Genomic DNA, 17,008 nt, shown 5'->3' with positions numbered 1-17,008 from the left:
CTTCACGGAGGGTCACTGCCACCCCTGCACCGTCTTAGCGTGACGCCACAGCGTTAGGGGGCTGCTTGGTGACCAGACGCAGAAGCCCGGCTGCTCAGCACCTGCTGCTTTTCCCCCAGCGCTGTGGCCAGCCTGGCCGCACTGTCTGTCCGCACTGCCCCAGCCACCTGTGAGCCAGCTGTGAGCCAGCTGTGAGCAAGCCCAGCCAGCCCAGGGAGGGGGAGGAGAAGCAGGGCGGGAGGGGGAGGGGGGCTGGCCACCACCTCTCACCCGCACACAGGCCCAAGTCATCAATTGTCATCGACCCGATGCCAGCCCAGACTGGAGACGAGCTGGGGAAATAAAACGCTGGGCTCAGTAATTGTGCCCTGCTGCCTGGGTTTACTTATTTGTGGCTTTCCCGCTCACCAGGAACGCCACGATAAATAACTGCTGACTATTAGACTCCCGGAGAAAAACACCATGCGATCCATTTTCTGAGGACAGCCAGGGCCCAAGCCCCACCCACCATCTGCCCTCTCCCATCGGATTCCCCAGCCCCATGGTGTTCTGCACTGGCAAGACCAGGATTCGAGCCCCAGAACCAAGTCAGGCCGCGGTTGAGTCCCATATCCCCTGCCCCCGCGAGAAAGGCTGTACACGTTCCCCTCCCGGCCCCTTTCTAGAAGGTTCTGGGCTCAGGATGGCAGTTTCTGTTGGGCCCCCATCACAGCTAGGTCTCTCCCTTTTGTTACCTGGGCAGAAGGTGCCACCCCCCCAAGTGCTGAAAGCACAGAAAAGATACCACCTGCTTCAGGCCTCGCTTTACCAGGAGACATAGGCTCAGAGAGGTTAAGTGACTTATCCAAGGTTACACAAGGTAGAACTGGGTCTCAACTCCAGCATCCTCCTCCTCCTCTCCTTCCTTCCGCTTCACCCTCCCTACTCAGCCCATACTTGGGTCAGGCTCTCTCGGAAAGTCACCCTCTCCACTCAGCTGTGGCTGGCTAGACGGGGGTGGGGGTGGGGGTCGCCAGGGTCAGGGGTAGGAGTCCGTGGAGGGACTTGATCTGACCAGAGAGGCCCCACTCAACACCACGGCAACTCCGCCAGGGTACAAGTGAAGAAACTGAGGCCCAGAGATGTTCAGGTTTCGTTGTTGTTGTTCCAAGTCTAGAGTGATGTAGAAGCCTGGGTGTGGCTGGACTTTTCTGGTTTGGGGACAGAGCTCAGTGCCTGGGACAGTTGGTCACCGTGCCCTGGTCTCACAGTTGGTCAGCCAGTGAAGTCTCAGCCCTGGTAACCACTGTGTCCCTCTCCCTGCGGACTGCTGATTTCCCGGGCCCCGCCCACAACAGTGACAGTTCCTGCCCCGCCCCCTCACTGGCTCCGCCCTCTCACTGGCTCCGCCCCTGGCAGCACCGGCTCCTGGCCCCGCCTCTTCCAAAGCCCCACCCACCGTAGTGAGGGGTTCTGGCTCCGCCTTTCCTTAGCCCCGCCCATGCCGATGAGCAGCTCCTGGCTCCGCCTCCAGCCCGCCCTGTGCCAATGCCATCTGATGGGCCAGGGCGTGCCGGCTCCTTTCTTGCTCCTGGTGACAAATGAAGTTCCGTCCCCATTTCACAGACAGGGCAACTGAGACCCAGAGAGATTACGTGACTTGCCCGGGGCCACACAGCGGAGACCATCAGCCTGGTATGAAGTCTGTTATCCAAAAATCCCCACCCAAACCCCACAACTCAGGTCAAGGAGCCAGATTTATGCCTGGCTGTGTGGGAGGAACTCAGAGGCCTTCCTGCAGCCCACAGCCCTGCCTGGTAGCGGGAAAAGGTGAGGCACTGGCTCTTGTGTCCCACGAGCAGGCTGGACGGGAAAGAACCCGCAGCTCCCAGTTAACCACCAAAAAAGCCGGAAGCGGAGCTGTGGCTCGAGCAGTAGAGAGCTAGCTCTGAGCACAGAAGCTCAGCAACAGCACCTCGGCCCTGAGTTCTAGCCCCAGGACTGGCACCAAAACAAAACAAACAAAAAAATGACAGTGGTCGGATGCCCCCCTTCTCGCCCACCCCCTGGGGTCTCCACACCATACTGGGCTTGGCTTTCCTGCCTCTGCCTCGGGCCCCACTGTCCCCTCAAACTTAAGGGCCCTCAAATGGCTGAGCACTTGCCCACCGCTCCTGGCACAGCCCAGACCTCTGCGGCCCCCTTCCTCAGAAACGAGGCCCCAGGCCCGTGCCCACCTCCCTTCCTCCCCGTTGTAACACAGCCTCTCAGCAAAGCGGGCAGACACCGCCGGCCAGGTCTCCAGCCTCCTGAGCACCCCAGCCCCGCCTCGGGTGAGGGGTTGGGAGCCCTGGGAGCTGAAGCCCTGCCCTCGGGGGGCCTTGCGGCTCAAAGGGCACGGAGGTCAGACAGATAATCACACAGACGACTGAGAGGGCCGGAGAGTGGAGGTGACAGAAAGGGACCCATGCAATCTGTCTTGTAAGGTGGCTCCCGGGCAGAGAAAAGCTGGCCTAGAGGCGGCACCAGCCGTGCCCACCACTCCCTTGATTTCCAAGCTCTGTCCAGGGGGGCCAGCTCTAGAGGATCACAGAAGGAGGAAGACAAAGAGGCAGGCAGGGGTCCCCTCCCTTGGCCTGCCCCCCCCCCCCACACACACCTAAGGACTCTGAGGAAGACAAGGGGTTGGGGTGTGCTCAGGTTGGTATAGCATCTGTATCCCCAGCTGCTGGGCACAGCCCTGCAGATGAGCCTGACCTGGGCGGCAAGTGGGGGCACTGAGTGTCCCCCTCATGCCCGGGGCTTGGCCCCTCGGGCCCCGGTGTGCCCATGTGCCAGGTGCACGAATCCGGAGCCTCAATGAACCGCACTGACATTTATTTTAATGCCTTTGTGGCCAGCATTTGGGTGCCAGTGAAATACAGTCCTGCATCATTTACCGTGTGTGTGTGTGTGTGTGTGTAACTGTGTGCTGCTGGCAGAGGACAAACAGGAGTTGGGGGGGGGTTGATCACTATGGCCTGGGGGAAGGATTTGGGGTACCCCAGGTTAGCCAGATGCCAGATGTGGGGGCTAGCAGGGCGCATCGCATGGTGGGAAAGGAGAGGGCGAGGAGCAGGCTGAGACCCGAGAGTGGAGGTGTGGAGGGGCAGTCAGCAGGACCCCCCCACCCCACCCCCAGCTAGGCACGGTAGGTGGATGTCAGCTTCTTAGTTGCATGACCGGCCCCAGAGTACCGTTCACCTCCAGGAAATGTCAGCGGAAGCGGGGCGCCAGTGGTACCTCACACCTGTAACTCCCGTAATCCTAGCTACTCAGGAGGCTGAGACGCGGAGGGCTGAAAGAGAGAAGCTTGAGAGACTCTGGCTCAAATTAACTCCCAAAATGCCAGACTGGAGGCAGAACTCAAGCGGAGGAGCACCAGCCACGAGCATGAAAGCTGAGTGAGAGTTCAAGGCCCAGAGTTCAAGCCCCAGTGCCAGCCAGAATGGACAGACAGGCAGGCAAACAGACAGGCAGACAGGCAGACAGGCAGGCAGGCAGGCAGACAGACAGACAGACAGGCAGGCAGACAGACAGACAGGCAGGCAGGCAGGCAGGCAGGCAGACAGGCAGGCAGGCAGGCAGGCTGGCAGACAGGCATGCAGGCAGGCAGACAGGCAGACAGGCAGACAGACAGACAGGCAGACAGACAGACAGGCAGACAGACAGACAGGTAGGCAGGCAGGCAGGCTGGCAGACAGACAGGCAGACAGACAGACAGGCAGACAGGCAGGCAGGCAGGCAGGCAGGCTGGCAGACAGACTGACTAGGAATGAAAGGAAGCCTTGGCTGTGTCCCCGCATGGAGGGCCTGGGGCAGTGGAGCGGGTCCCCGGTGGCAGACCCCTGGCAGGCAGGCTCGGTGCCCAGCCGCGTGGGCAGAGGATCGGGTCTGCCCTGTGCGCTGCAGTTGGTGTCGGGCCCAGGGGGGAGGGGGAGGGGGACTCAGAGAAAGATTTACGAGCTGGGTTAAAATTTAATTTGGGTAGAAGATCCCAGCTAGCCCAGCCGTCCGCCCGCCGGCTCCCCTGCCCCGGGCCGGCCTCCTGCCTCCTCCCCGGAAGGCCGCCCGCCACTCGCCCGCGGCCCGCCGAGAAATCAGAGCGCCAATTGGATTTGGGCGGCCGGGCAGGCACTGGGGCTCGTTTGCACTTCAGTTTGAGATTGAACAGGACAGGGCGGGTGGCGGGAACGGCCTCCGCCTGTGCCCCGGGGAGAGGGCCTCCCGGGCCCCGGCAGCCTCGCGTCTGACGCCCGCAGGGAGGGAGGGAGGCCGGGGCCCCTCCTGGCCTCCCAGATGGACAGCGGCCCTGGGCCCTCGGCCCACCCTCTGCCTCCTCCCCTCGAGCTCCTGTAATGAGCCCAGGTCACAAACGTGGCCCCTGGATAAGCGCGGATGCGCGGTGCAGCTTTTGGTCTTCCCGGTCGAGGGCTGCTGGGATGGGGAGCAACGCAGGGGCCCCCAAGGGATGGCAGGACGGAGGAGCCCCTGGGTTCCACCCTCCCCCTGCAGGCCGTCGCCCTCGGCATTGGGTCCTTCCAAGCCCTGCCCGCCCGTTTTACAGATGGGGAAAAGTGAGGCCCAGAGAAGCGAGGCGATTGCCCCAGAGCCCCACACCCTCGCGTCGCCCCTGCCGTCTCTCTGCCCCCTCCACACGCTCCTGCCCGCAGCGCACGTGGGAAGAGCATGCGCCGTGGGACGTGGCTGGGGCCCGGGTGCCACCCCAAGGCTCTAGGCCTGGACTGCTGGCCGGGCCGGAGCAGGGTGGGGACTGGGGACTCCCCTCCCCGACCCTCACCTCCCGATGGTCTAGAGAAATGACAGACAGGCCCCCCCCCAGCCAGGGAAGAGGGGCCGGCCGGACTCGGGGCGGGCTGCTGGTCCCTCCATCAGACCCCCCCCCCCAAGTTGTGCTGACCATGGCCTGCTCCTGCCCAGGCTCCGGTGGCCGGGGGCTCGGTTCTCCACCCGAGCGCAGAGGTGATCCTCGGAGAGGAGGAATTGGGGTGTCAACCCCAGCACCCTTCTAGGGCAGGGCCCCCCACGCCAGCCAGCCCGCCTCTCGCCGCGTCAGCCCCTCGGTGGTTAACTCGTGTACTTATTTATTTATTCCCTGCTCGTTCTCCGAAGGATTTGCAGCAGCTTACGGAAATACAACATAATGCGAGAGGCTCCAGAGGAGGCGGGGGACGGCGGGGGGCGGGGGGGGGGGGCCCAGGCCTCTGAGGCCACCGGCTGGGGTTCGAGTCCCGCTGTGTTTACTCACTCGGCCTCCGCCGGCCAGCGGTTCCCTGGGCTGGGGTGGGGTAGGGTGGGTTTTCCTAGGAGGTGGGAAGGAGAAGGAAGGACGGCACCCACAGCCCTCGGGAGTCACGCAGGAGTGAGGGCTGCCCCGAGCCAGCAAGGGCAGAGCTGGGGGGGGGGGGGCTCCTCCTGGAGTATCGGGGTGGAGGACACCCTGACACACACACACACACACACGTGTGTGCCAGCTCTGAGCCTCACCCCAGCCCCCCCCCCCCCGCCCCCGCCGCGCTCGGCTGCCCCGTGCCTGGATTTATGGATGTTGGTGGCCTCGGCTGGACTCCCTGCCGGGGGCTCCCAGCCTCGCAGCCAGGAGGGTCCTGGGGACCCAAACCGGTCCCCACACCCCCGTCCTTGCCCCCCAGCCCCCCCCCCCCCGCACACACTTCCAACCCTGTCCTGGGAACCGAGCCCCCGCTGCCTGTGCTCCGCGTGTGGCTGCTTTATTGACTCAGCTGTGGGGACGGAGCGTCTGTTTAGAAGCTGGCAGGTGGAAGGCAGCTCTGGGGAGCCCCAGAGGCCGGCGGGGTGCAGAATGCTGCCAAGCCCGGCTCTACCTCAAGCTGGTGGGGGCAGCTGGGGGAGACGCGGCCGGGTCCTGTTCAGCCGCGACCCTGAGATCGGGGTGCCACACGGCCGATCCCCAAATGGGGACTGCCTGCCCACGTCACAGCCCCCTGCTGTAACCATGCCCACCGTACCCATGGTTGGGTAGGATGAAGTGATTCGCGGCGATCAATTTAAATAATTAGGAAGGATAGTCCCAGGAGGACAGTGGAGGAGGGTACAGCGCCGCCACTCATAATATCCTGGAATTGCAACTGTGAGGACTTGAGGGGAACGGCGGGGGGGGGGGGGGGGGGGCGGGGGGGCTCCCCGGAGGGTCCCTAGTCCCAGGAGCAGGGCCGGCAGATGGCCAGCTGGCCCGTCCCTCTAACACGGGGTGCCACTGGGGTCTGAGCGGGGACCCTGGGAGGCCGCGCCGAGCCTCCGCACGCCATTTCCTGCCTCCCTGCCCTGCGCCGGAGCCCGGCTTCCTCAGTAACCCGGGTCTGTGAAATGGACGCGCGGGAAGGGACCCCTACAGAACTGCGCGAGCCAGGGCCTCGCTCCTGCACTGTAAGTGCTGCCCTCCCTCGACGGGGGCTCCCTGCCTGCCTCACCGCCTGGAGGGGCGCCTTCTAGTCAACACCTCCCCTGCCTGTGGCTCGTCCCCACTTCACAGAGAACAAGCCTGAGGTGCCTTCCTGGGGTGAGGGAAATGTTCCCACATTAGACAGGAACACTGTGCAAGCACAGAAAACCACTGAGTTCTACACTCAGTGTGTGTGTGTGCGTGCCTGCGTGTGCATGTACGTGCACAATGTACTACAGCTTGAATTCAGGACCTAGACAATCTCTGAGCTTTTTATTTTTTCTCTCTCTCTTTTTTTTTTTTGTCAGTCCCAGGGCTTGAACTCAGGGCCTGAGCACTGTCCCTGGCTTCTTTTTGCTCAAGGCTAGCACTCTACCACTTGAGCCACAGTGCCACTTCTGGCTTTCTCTATATAAGTGGTGCTGAGGAATCGAACCCAGGGCTTCATGTATACAATGTGAGCCCTTTACCACTAGGCCATATTCCTGGCCCGCCAGGCTGGCTTTGAACAGTGATCCTCAGATCTCAGCCTCCTGAGGAGCTAGAATTACATCTGTGAGCCACCAGCGCCTGGCTCCCTGAGCTTTGAGCTTTTTCACTGTAGGTTAATGCTCTACTGCTTGAGCCACAGCTCCACTTGTGGTTTTCTGGTGGTTAGTTGGAGATCAGAGTCTCATGGACTTTCCTGTCTGGGCTGGCTTCAAACCGCCATCCTCAGATCTCAGGCTTCTGAGTAGCTAGGACGACAGGCCTGAGCCACTGGCACCTGGCTGGCTTTTCTTTGTGGAAACTGCCTTCCCCTTCTCACACTGGCCTCTCCCCAAGTCACCCCTCCCTCCTCAGTCACTGATCCTGTGCTTCACTTGCCCCCCCAACACGGAGAGCCTCCGGAGCAGAGTCCTGCTCTCTGGCTGGATCTGTGCGCACCAGGCCAGCCCCAACCCCCCCTTCCGCCCCCCGCCGGCTGAGGTTCTGTAGACCAGCAGGATGAAGAAGAAGGTCTTCCCTGCCTATAGGACTATGGCTGTCTTCAGAGAGGGGTGGTCAGCCCTGTGGCTCCCAGGCCCCTGATGGGGCTCATGACTGGGCTCTGCCCACCCAGACAGCATCTCCCCTGGGTGTCTCCCCCCCCCCCCCCCCCCCCCGCCAAGCCGAGGCTGCAAGGGGAGGCAGCCGGGGCGGAATAACCAGATTAGCCTAAGCGGCTGCTCTTGTTTCCTGGCATAATTGGATTGAGGCCATGTTCGGTGCAGCTGCATTTAATATTGTAATTCTGCAGCCGCCGCGCCCCGAAAGCGGCCACACAGCTATAGCCAAGCGGCTGGAGCTGGGCCTGAAGTCAGGCAGGGCTCTGGGCCGTGGGGGGCGCCGGGCCAGGCAGCAGGGTGGGAGCTGCGCCCGGCACAGGCAGGCGCCCCCTCCAGGGACCATGCAGGGGTTGGCCACTCACTGAGCACCCCACTTCCCTGTCCCCACTGGGGGGGGGGGCGCACAGGCCTCTGGAGGTCATCTGGCTTCAGGCCACAGAGCATCTGAGGGCCCCCCGCCCCCCTCCAGGAGGCCTCTCAAGTCCGAGGGAGGCACCTGCTGGGTGGCCTCCACGGCAGGCGGAAGCCCAGAGCACCCACAGCGTGGGGGTCCTCCCCCTGCCGGGTCAGCCCCAGGCGGGCGGCCTGTGGTGACGGTGACCCCAGACACCTGCGCTGGAGGGCCAGGGTCCAGGGCGGCTGCCTGCAGCTGTGTGCGTCGGTGTGAACCGGTCAGTGTGTGTGTGTGTTACACACGCACACACGGCAGGAGGAGGGAGCCCACCTTTGTACCCCACTTGTCACCCGCAGCATGAAGATTTCTACAAAGCCCCCTCAGCCCCTGGACCCGGGGCCTTAAACACAAAGGAAGTTGGGGAGTAGAGAACAGGTCGTGGGCCTGGGACGGGGCCTCCTGCACTCACACACACACACACACACACACATACACACACACACACACACACACACACACACACACGCCTTCACGAAGCCTCTGGGGCCCCCTGAGGTGGGGGGGCAGGTGAATGGCTACGTCCCTGTGGCCCGTGGTGCCTGCCTCCGCAGCGCCTCCCACAGGCCAGCCCTGAGAACTGCAGGCACCGAGCCGCTGCTGACCCAGGCGGGCCTGGAGGCCAAGGGTGTCGGGCAGGGGGGCTCCGGGCTGGGGTCTGGGGGCCCGCACTCCGCCCTACCCCCATCCTCCCGCAGCTCCGCGCAGCTCCGGGGCCTGGCGACAGCTCCCATCCATCACTCAGCCCTATTTTTAGGAGGTGATAACCCAGCTGTGAAAATTCACTCCACGTGAGGAAGTCTTAGCCCCAAGCTGAGGCAATGAGCAGGGCGGGGGGGGGGGGCCGGGGGGAGCCTTGGGGAGCGGAAGGGAAGTGGGGGGGGCGGCGGCACCAGACCTGGGTGTGGGTGACTGACAGGAGGAGGGGGAGGGCCCACGCCAGCTCTGCCAGTGAGAAGCTCCTAGCTGCTCCGGGCCTCAGTTTCCCCGGCTGTACATCCCAGCCCGGCCTTCACCCCTCCCGGCCCTTCCTACTCCTCCCGCCACAGACGATACAGACACCCCCTCAAATGCACGTTGTAGACCAAGTCGTGTTTTCAGCACCGGCTTGTCTCAAATCTCGCACCAGGTATACTTACACTGCAAAAACCGTGGGTTTCTAACCTGAAATTCTAACCCAGGAGTTGGGCCTCTGGTATTTCCATGTGAAATCTAACGAGCCTGCCAGCGCCCGCCCTCCTAGCCGCTCAGGAGGCTGAGAGCTAAGGATCGTGGTTTGAAGCCAGACTAGGCAGGGGAATCTGGGAGACTTCCAAATAACCACCAACATGCCGAAAGTGGAGATGTGCGTCCAGTGGTAGAGCTCCAGCCTCGAGCAAAAAGAAAGTGAAGGGAGTGAGGCCAGGCCTCGAATTCAAGCCCTGAGCTGGGGGTGATGTTCAGGGAGTGACGAGACATAGAAACCGAAATCCCCTCCGAGCTGGGGCCTTGACGGGCGCCTAGGAGTTCACCAGACAGAAGAGAGGCGCCTCCCTCACGAACCTCTCCCCTTGTGGAGACAAGAGCCCCACAACTTGGATTCTGGGACCCTGTGGGAGCCCTGGCTTTCCCCGTGCCTCAGTTTCCCCTAAACCAGCATCACTCTCCCTTTGGGAGGAAGGCAGGGTACTGGCACCCACCTCCTGGGCTGCCGACCACCTGGTGAGGAACACTGGGGATGGGGGGGGGCTGGCCAGGCCCCCCCACCCCTCGGGCCTGGGCCTCTGGGGCATCCCAAGGGGCCAGAATGGCAGCCGGCCACAGCCTGGGGCGGGGGGGGGGGGGGCAGACTCAGGACCCCGAGGGCTTTATGGCTTCGTGTTTCCTGGTGGTGGTGGTGGGGTGCGGGAAGCCTGGTGTTGCCGCCCCGCCGAGCGTGTCTGGGAGGCCAGCTGCAGCGGGCGTGTGCACGGCCTTGCACGCCGCCCGACGAGGCCCGGGCGCCTGGCGCCCGCCGTCGCCGCCCGCACCTCCTGTACCTGGGCCAGGGCAGGCGGCCGCAGCCCGGCAGGCGACTGGCACTAATTGTGAATTAATAAGTTAATTAATAAGTGCCACATACGACCTCAGCTAATGCTTCCAAAACCTCCCAGCTCCATTCTGTCCGTCTTAGGGGTGCCAAGGTGAGGCTCCGGGCAAGACAGTGGCAAAGCCAGCTGGGAGGCCAGACAGGCAAAAGTGGCGGGGGGGGGAGGGGGCGGGGGAAGACAGATCTCCCAGCCCCCGCCTCTGGCCTGGCTGCCTCAGGAGGATGGGGGTGTGGTAATGGGGGGTGGGGGGGTCTGCCCAGGACAAGGGCCGGGTAACAGTGCATGGGCCACAGCTGGATTCCCCACCAAGGCAGGAAGATGCGGGGGGGGGGCTATGCCTGGTGCCCCGTGGCCCCCAGAGGCTCGTGGTGGGACTCTCAGCCCACCCCAGGCCTCCTGAGCAGGGGCGAGGGGCTGCGAGCTCTGGGGAGCACAGACGTGGCCCTGCCTCTCGCTGGAAGGGGTGAGGCTGCCCCCTCTCCCGGCCCTCTGAACCCCTGAAACGCTGTCCCAAGAGACTTGTGAGCCACACGGGGGACAGAGCCGCCATGCCAGTCAGGGAGGACCCAGGATCGCCCCTGTGCACCCCCCCATTCGAGAGCACCGCTGTCTCAGTGCACCCCGGAATCTGCACCTGCAGCGAGGGCCGGGGGGGGTGCGCCGACCCCCAGTGTGCGCACCCCACACCGGCGGGTGCAGAGCAGCCAGGGCCACGGCGCTCTGCTAGCGTGGCGGGGTCCCGGGCCTCGATGTGCCGGTCGATGCGCTTCACCACCCACAGATGCCACGTGTATCTTTTTTTTTATATTTATCTAATGTTGTGTAATTATTTTAAAATTTTTTAAGTAAAAGACTGGATCAGCTGGCCCTCAGTTTGGCTTCTGGGATCCCTGCCTTCTGGCTCCCACTGCCTGCCAGGCGCCCAGCAAGGAGCAGCAGAGCGTAGCACCTGCGGGGGGGGGGGGGGCTCCCTCACAGGGGCGGGCGCAGCCCCTGCTCCGGCCCTTCCCCGGCGCTCGCTCCCCCTCCTCCGGCTCCCCGGGCAGGGCAGGCGGCGGTACGGGTCCGGAGATTCGATTGGGGCCCCGCATCATCTTGTCTGCCGGGAGGATTTAGTGCGCCGGCCGCGGTCAATAGTGCGTTTGCTTTGCTATCGACCCGCCGAGCAGCTCCCACGCCGCCCGTCCCTTCGGCTCAGGCCGCCGGCCGGACCTGGAGTCCTCGCTCCGCCGCAGACCTGGGGCCCCTCAGGCCCCGACCCCGGCCTCTCCCCACCACACAGATCCCCCCGTGCTCGCCCAGAGAGGCGAGCTGACGCCACTTGTGGCCCGGGCAGCCCTGCTAGTGAGACACTGGTGTGGCTCGGTGCAGAAGCAGCGACGAAGAGAAGTTTCTCCTCGGCCACTCTGCTCCGCCCTGGCCCCGGGTCTCAGCCACACCGAGTCCGGGGACAGGGAGACCCCAGGCTCCATCCATGACAGTCACTCGCTCGGTGGAATGGATGTCATTCCCTGAGAGAGGGCTGGGGGGGGGGGCTGGCAGGGAGCCTTGCAGAACTCTTTTGGAGGGAGCTCTGAAGGGTGGTTAGAAGTGTGTGTGTGTGTGTGTGTGTGTGTGTGTGCACGCTGGTAGTGGGGCTTGAACTCAGGGCCTGGGCACTGCCCCTTAGCTTGTTTACTCAAGACCGGCACTCTCCCTCTTGAGTCACGGCTTCACTGCCTACTTTTCTGGCGGTTCATTTGGAGATTGAAAAAGTCCCACGGACTCTTCTGCACCTGACTGGCTTTGAACTGCCGCCCTCAGCTCCCAGCCTCCCACGCAGCAGCTAGGATCGCAGCCATCCGCCACTGGCTTCAGGCTGAACAGAATCTTTTTTTTTTTTTTTTTGTTTTGTTTTGTTTTGTTTTGTCAGTCCTGGGGCTTGAACTCAGGGCCTGAGTACTGTCCCTGGCTTCTTTTTACTCAAGGATAGCACTTTACCACTTGAGCCACAGTGCTACTTCCGGCTTTTTCTATTTATGTGGTGCTGAGGAATTGAACCCAGGGCTTCATGTATATGCGGTGAGCACTTTACCACTAGGCCATATTCCCAACCCTCATCACAATATTCTTATCTCCACTTACAGATGGAGAAATAGAGGCACAGACAGGCTAAGCCCAAGGGCAAGCCATAAGCCGCCTGGCTCTGACTACTATAAATCATGAAAAGATTAGCCACAGAAGAGGTTAGCAGATTCACTAGGTATCAATCACATAGGTGTTTTGAATCTTTGAATCTAGGATGAGAAGTCAAGACTTTATTTTGATGGTCATGGGGCTTCAACTCTGGGCCTGGGTACTGTCCCTGAGCTCTTCAGCTCAAGGCTAGCTCTCTACCACTAGAGCCACAGAGCCACTTCCGGCCTTTTCTGTTTATGTGGTACTGAGGAATAGAACCCAGGACTTCATGCAAGCTAGGCAAGCACTCTACCACTAAGCCACATTCCCAGCCAGGTCAAGACTTTTTTTTTTGGTCGGTCCTGGGCCTTGGACTCAGGGCCTGAGCACTATCACTGGCTTCTTTTTGCTCAAGGCTAGCACTGTACAACTTGAGCCACAGCACCACTTCTGGCCATTTTCTGTATATGTGGTGCTGGAGAATTGAACCCTCATGTATTCGAGGCAAGCACTCTTGCCACTAGGCCATATCCCCAGCTCTCCAGGTCAAGACTTTTTTTTTTTTTTTTTTTTTTTTTTATTAATTGGACATAAATTTTTTTACAAGGTGTTGTGCAAAGAGGGTGCAGTTACATAGTAGGGCAGTGTGTACATTTCTTATGATATCTTACAACCTGTTTTTCTATCCCTTGTCTAGGTCAGGTTGACATATATGCAATATACAATGTATCAAGAACATATACAGTATTCACAGACTTGGTCTCTACTGTCTCTCCGTCTCCCTTTGTTAACAGTCATATATCAGGGAGATCATGCCCCTTTGTTTTCTGTGTTCTAGGCTTGTCTCACTCAACATTATTTGTTCGAGTTCCGACCATTTCCCTGCAAATAACAATATTTCACCATTCCTAATCGCTATGTAGTATTCCATTGTGTATAAGTACCATATTTTTTGGATCCATTCGTCTGTGGAGGGGCATCTGGGTTGTTTCCATATTTTAGCTATTGTGAATTGTGCCGCGATAAACATGGTAGTACAAATGCCTTTTTGATATCTTGGATTTTGCTGTTTAGGATAGATGCCTAGGAGTGGTATGGCTGGGTCATAGGGTAGGTCTATATTGAGCTTTTTGAGAAACCTCCATACTTGAACAGAATCTTGACAGAGCAGAAAGGCACCCAGTGATGTCCCCCCCCCCCCCCCGGGGCAAAGGGCCTGCCGGACCCCCTGGTTCACAGGAGAGAGGAGACAGGCAGATGGCCAACCCGTGGGCCGTGACGGGCTCAGGACTGTGGCCGTCCTGTGGTCCACTCCTTCCCTCCCCGGGGGGTGGGGGTGGGGGGGAGCCGGAGCCCGCCCCTTCCCCCGCCGTCCCTCCTCTCCCCACTTCCAAAAACGAGAAAGAGCAAAAACAAAACAAAAAAGAACCCCACCAAAAACTATTAGCGTTCACGCCTCATCTCCCCCCGAAGTTATTAAATTTCATTCCACGAACAAATAAATCCATTTTTACTGCAGCAGGAGGGAACGGCAACGGTCTGGCTGTTTTACCTGTTTTTATTTTTCAAAGTCCTGTTAAATCGGCCCGGTCTGCTGGGAGCCCCCTCTCCCCGCACGGGGGCCCCCGCACAGGTGCGTCGGTTATGCTGCTGCGGAAGCTGGATCCCGCCTGACCTGCTCCCTGCTCTCTCCGGAGGCCTGCCTGCCGCGGGAACGCGGGAACACGCGCGCGCTCCCCAAACCCCCTGTTTGTTTGGCATTTTATCGTTTCCCTAACACTTCCCGCACGCGCCTCCCGCCCAGGTCCTGCTGGGGCGGTGTTGCCCACTCCATCTTGCAGCAGAGGAAATAAACAGAAAAGCCAGAAGCTTGCGGTCTCCGCGGCCCTGACGGCTGAGGCTCCTCTCCCGCCCCCACGCCGTCTCTGACACCCCACGCGGGGCGGTGGGCACCCGCCACCCGCCTCTGCCACCCTCAGTACAAGGCCTCCATCTCTGGGTGCCAACAGCGCCCCCCTCAGGCCTCTCCCCTCCCCCACTGCAGCCCCCCAGTTCCCAGCCCCCCCCACGAGGGGGCATCGATCGATGGGGGGGGGCAGGCGGCACGTGCCCTCGGGCGCCGAGGCCCGGATGACTCCCAGGATAAATCCTCCCCGCCGCCGGTGATTGTTTCCCTCCCTCCACCACTTGCTAACGACTTAATGACTGTCGATAAGAAGCCTGTTGCTGAGTCTCTGGCCGGCCGCAGCCCCAGGCAGGCGTGGTTTCCTGGGGAAACCTCAGAGGCGTGGATCCCCGCACCCCCCCCCCCCCCGCCGGCCCGCGGGTGTCACCCTGCCTCCGCCCCACAGGACAGCTCCGTGTGCGGGGATGGGGTCAGGTCACGGCCGGCGCCAGCCCCAACCCCAGCTCCCCACCTGGGGCCTGGCTTAGGGGACAAAGCCCCCCAGCCCAGGACCAGCGGGCGGGAAGCCCCCCTCTGGGGGCCCAGACTAGGGGAGGGGGAGGGGGCTGGCTCCATTCGTCCCCCGCTGAGAACCCCCGGGGTTCCCGCCCCCCCCCACCAGGCGCTGACAGCTGACAGCCGGTGCCACCAGGCCTGGCAGCCCCTCATGCTCTGGGTTGGGAGCTGTCTCGGGTGTCAGATAGGATTGTGGTTCTAGGTGACAACGTCCACCATGCACGTATACACACACACACACACACACACACACACACACAGCGGCTGGCTCTGCCCTTGTGCAGAGCCGCCCCTCCCCCAGCCGTCCGGGCTCCCCGGGGACGCCCTCTCCTTCCCTCTCCGCGGCTGATTAGCACGCGGCGCTATCAGGCGAGGCAGCTCCAGATAATGTCCCCACGACTGGCTGGCTGGCTGGCTGGCACGTCCCCACCAGCCTGGCTGAGGTTGGGGACAGGGGGCCGAGTGACTGCTTTCGAGCAAAGCCCGGAGGCTGGCCCAGAAGGGCGCCCTAGGAGCACAAGGGGCACCCCCCCCCCCCGGGCTGGGCACCCGGGCCTCGCGGGCCTCGCTTGACGGGAGCACCAGCCCTGCCGGTGTGCGGGATTGCAAGATCCACCCCCCCCCAGTGGTGAGCGTGTGGTAACCCCTGTCACCCCCAGACACCTGAGGGCTCCAGTCTGTGCCAGGTCTCCTTGTGAAGCCCCCTTTATTCTCTCCTGCCCCCCGGGGGGGGCACGGTACCCCCTTTATTTCACAACGACCATGGCATGCTGAGAGCTGGGCCCAAAGCAGGGATGCCAGCAGCTGGGGGCTGGGAGGTAGGAAGGTGGCCGTGTCCCCGGGGGAGAAAGGAGGCAGGGACACGAGGGTGCTGCTGACTGGGCCTGGACTGAAGGGGTAGAGCGTCCCCTCACTGAGGGCAGGCAGGCGCCTTGCCAACGGCCCCCCCCACCTCCCCCCCACCATGGTGACTCCCAGCTGTCTCTCAGCGCCAGTAATTTACATTTTGATTCGGCTTTCTTAATTTTCCTTCAACTTCGTACGACTCCAGTTTGAGAATCATTTTCATGTATTTATCTGCCAGGCAATTTGTTAAATAACCCCCAAGACTCGGTGGTTTTTCCCGTCCCGAGCTGCTTTATGGCGAGGCTGTTTTAAATTAAATTAGTCGTCAGGGCCCCAGAGTGCGGCGGTTCGGGATGAGTTCACCGCCAGCCCACTCGTAAAAGTTACACCGACGGCCGGCTGGAGGCCCGCGGGGACACCGACGCCTGCCCCAGGAGCCACCCCCACATCGCAAGTGGGGGGCTGCCCTCCCCTGGACGCCCCCGCCCCAGCCGCCTGGCTCAGGGACGCCTCCCCCACCAGGGGCCGCAGAGAGGCCCAGCCCGCGCCCCGCTCTCCGCACCGGGGAGCCACGTGTGAGGCCCGTCCCCCGGTCCCCCCGGTCCCCCCGGTCCCCCGTCCCCGGCTGTCTCTTCCCTTCCATTGTCAGAGCTGGCATCTGCGCTGGCTATCACCTGGGCCGGGGGCATGATTTGTGAGCTGAAAGGCGCAGGTATTGAATCTATATTTCATTTTCACGTCAGCAGCTGCTATTTTGCCCGATAATGGATTCCCCCCTCACCATCCTCTGGAGACCGAGCAGAGGGGAGGAGGCTTACGTCCCCTCCCTCCCTCCTTCCCTCCCTCCCTCCCCCTCCCCCCTCCCCGCCCCTCCCCTCTCGGCCCAGGCTCCAATCTGTCTCCTAGGAGCTTCTCTGGTCTCCTACCCATACCCGCGCCTATGAGGAAATGGGGACGCCCATCCCGCTGGGCCTCAGTTTACCTCTTCCTCGTGCCTCCTGATCTCCAGGAAGCCGTTTAGCTCTGCGAGATGGCCCACGTTTCCTGTTGTCTGTCATCGGGAGCCAGGGATACCTCACCTCTCCTCCCCAGCAACGCCCCCCAATCAGGGAGCGGGGTGAGGGTTGCGGGGGACTCTCCAGTACGGGGGGGGGGCATACCGTGCCGTGGACAGATATGAGTTCTGGGGCTGCATACTGGCGTCGCCCCTCAAGCCATACACTTGGCAGGGAATATCTCACCCCTCTGGAAAAGGGGGTTCTCGGGAGATCCATTATTCAGGGGGTCACAGTACTGGAGTGCTAGGAAGGCAGCAAGTCAGCCTCCAATCTCCTTTCCACCCAGAGCAAACGTCTAAGGAGAGTGGTTACTTAAGGGGTGTGTGTGTGTGTGTGTGTGCGTGCGTGCGTGTGCATGTGCCAGTACTGGGGCTTGAACTTATGGCTTGGGTGCTGTGCCTTGAGCCACGGCTCTCCT

At 61.9% G+C, this 17,008-nt stretch overlaps 2 protein-coding genes across 4 annotated transcripts in view; one reads left to right on the top strand and one right to left on the bottom strand.

Moving 5' to 3' along the window:
* Flrt1 (fibronectin leucine rich transmembrane protein 1) overlaps positions 1–5,264 on the bottom strand; it is a 28,596-nt gene extending 23,332 nt beyond the window's left edge. The window contains exon 1 of the mRNA XM_048359382.1: positions 5,254–5,264. The gene's annotated coding sequence lies outside the window, so the exon portion shown is untranslated. The remainder of the gene's footprint in view (positions 1–5,253) is intronic.
* Macrod1 (mono-ADP ribosylhydrolase 1) overlaps positions 1–17,008 on the top strand; it is a 132,125-nt gene that overhangs the window by 57,362 nt on the left and 57,755 nt on the right. The gene's annotated exons all lie outside the window — the stretch shown is intronic.

Source organism: Perognathus longimembris, chromosome 13 (genome assembly GCF_023159225.1).
Source record: "Perognathus longimembris pacificus isolate PPM17 chromosome 13, ASM2315922v1, whole genome shotgun sequence".
Classification (NCBI taxonomy): Eukaryota; Metazoa; Chordata; class Mammalia; order Rodentia; family Heteromyidae; genus Perognathus; species Perognathus longimembris.
The sequence above is the reverse complement of the archived record's forward strand: the minus strand, read 5'-3'. Positions and strand labels throughout refer to the sequence as shown.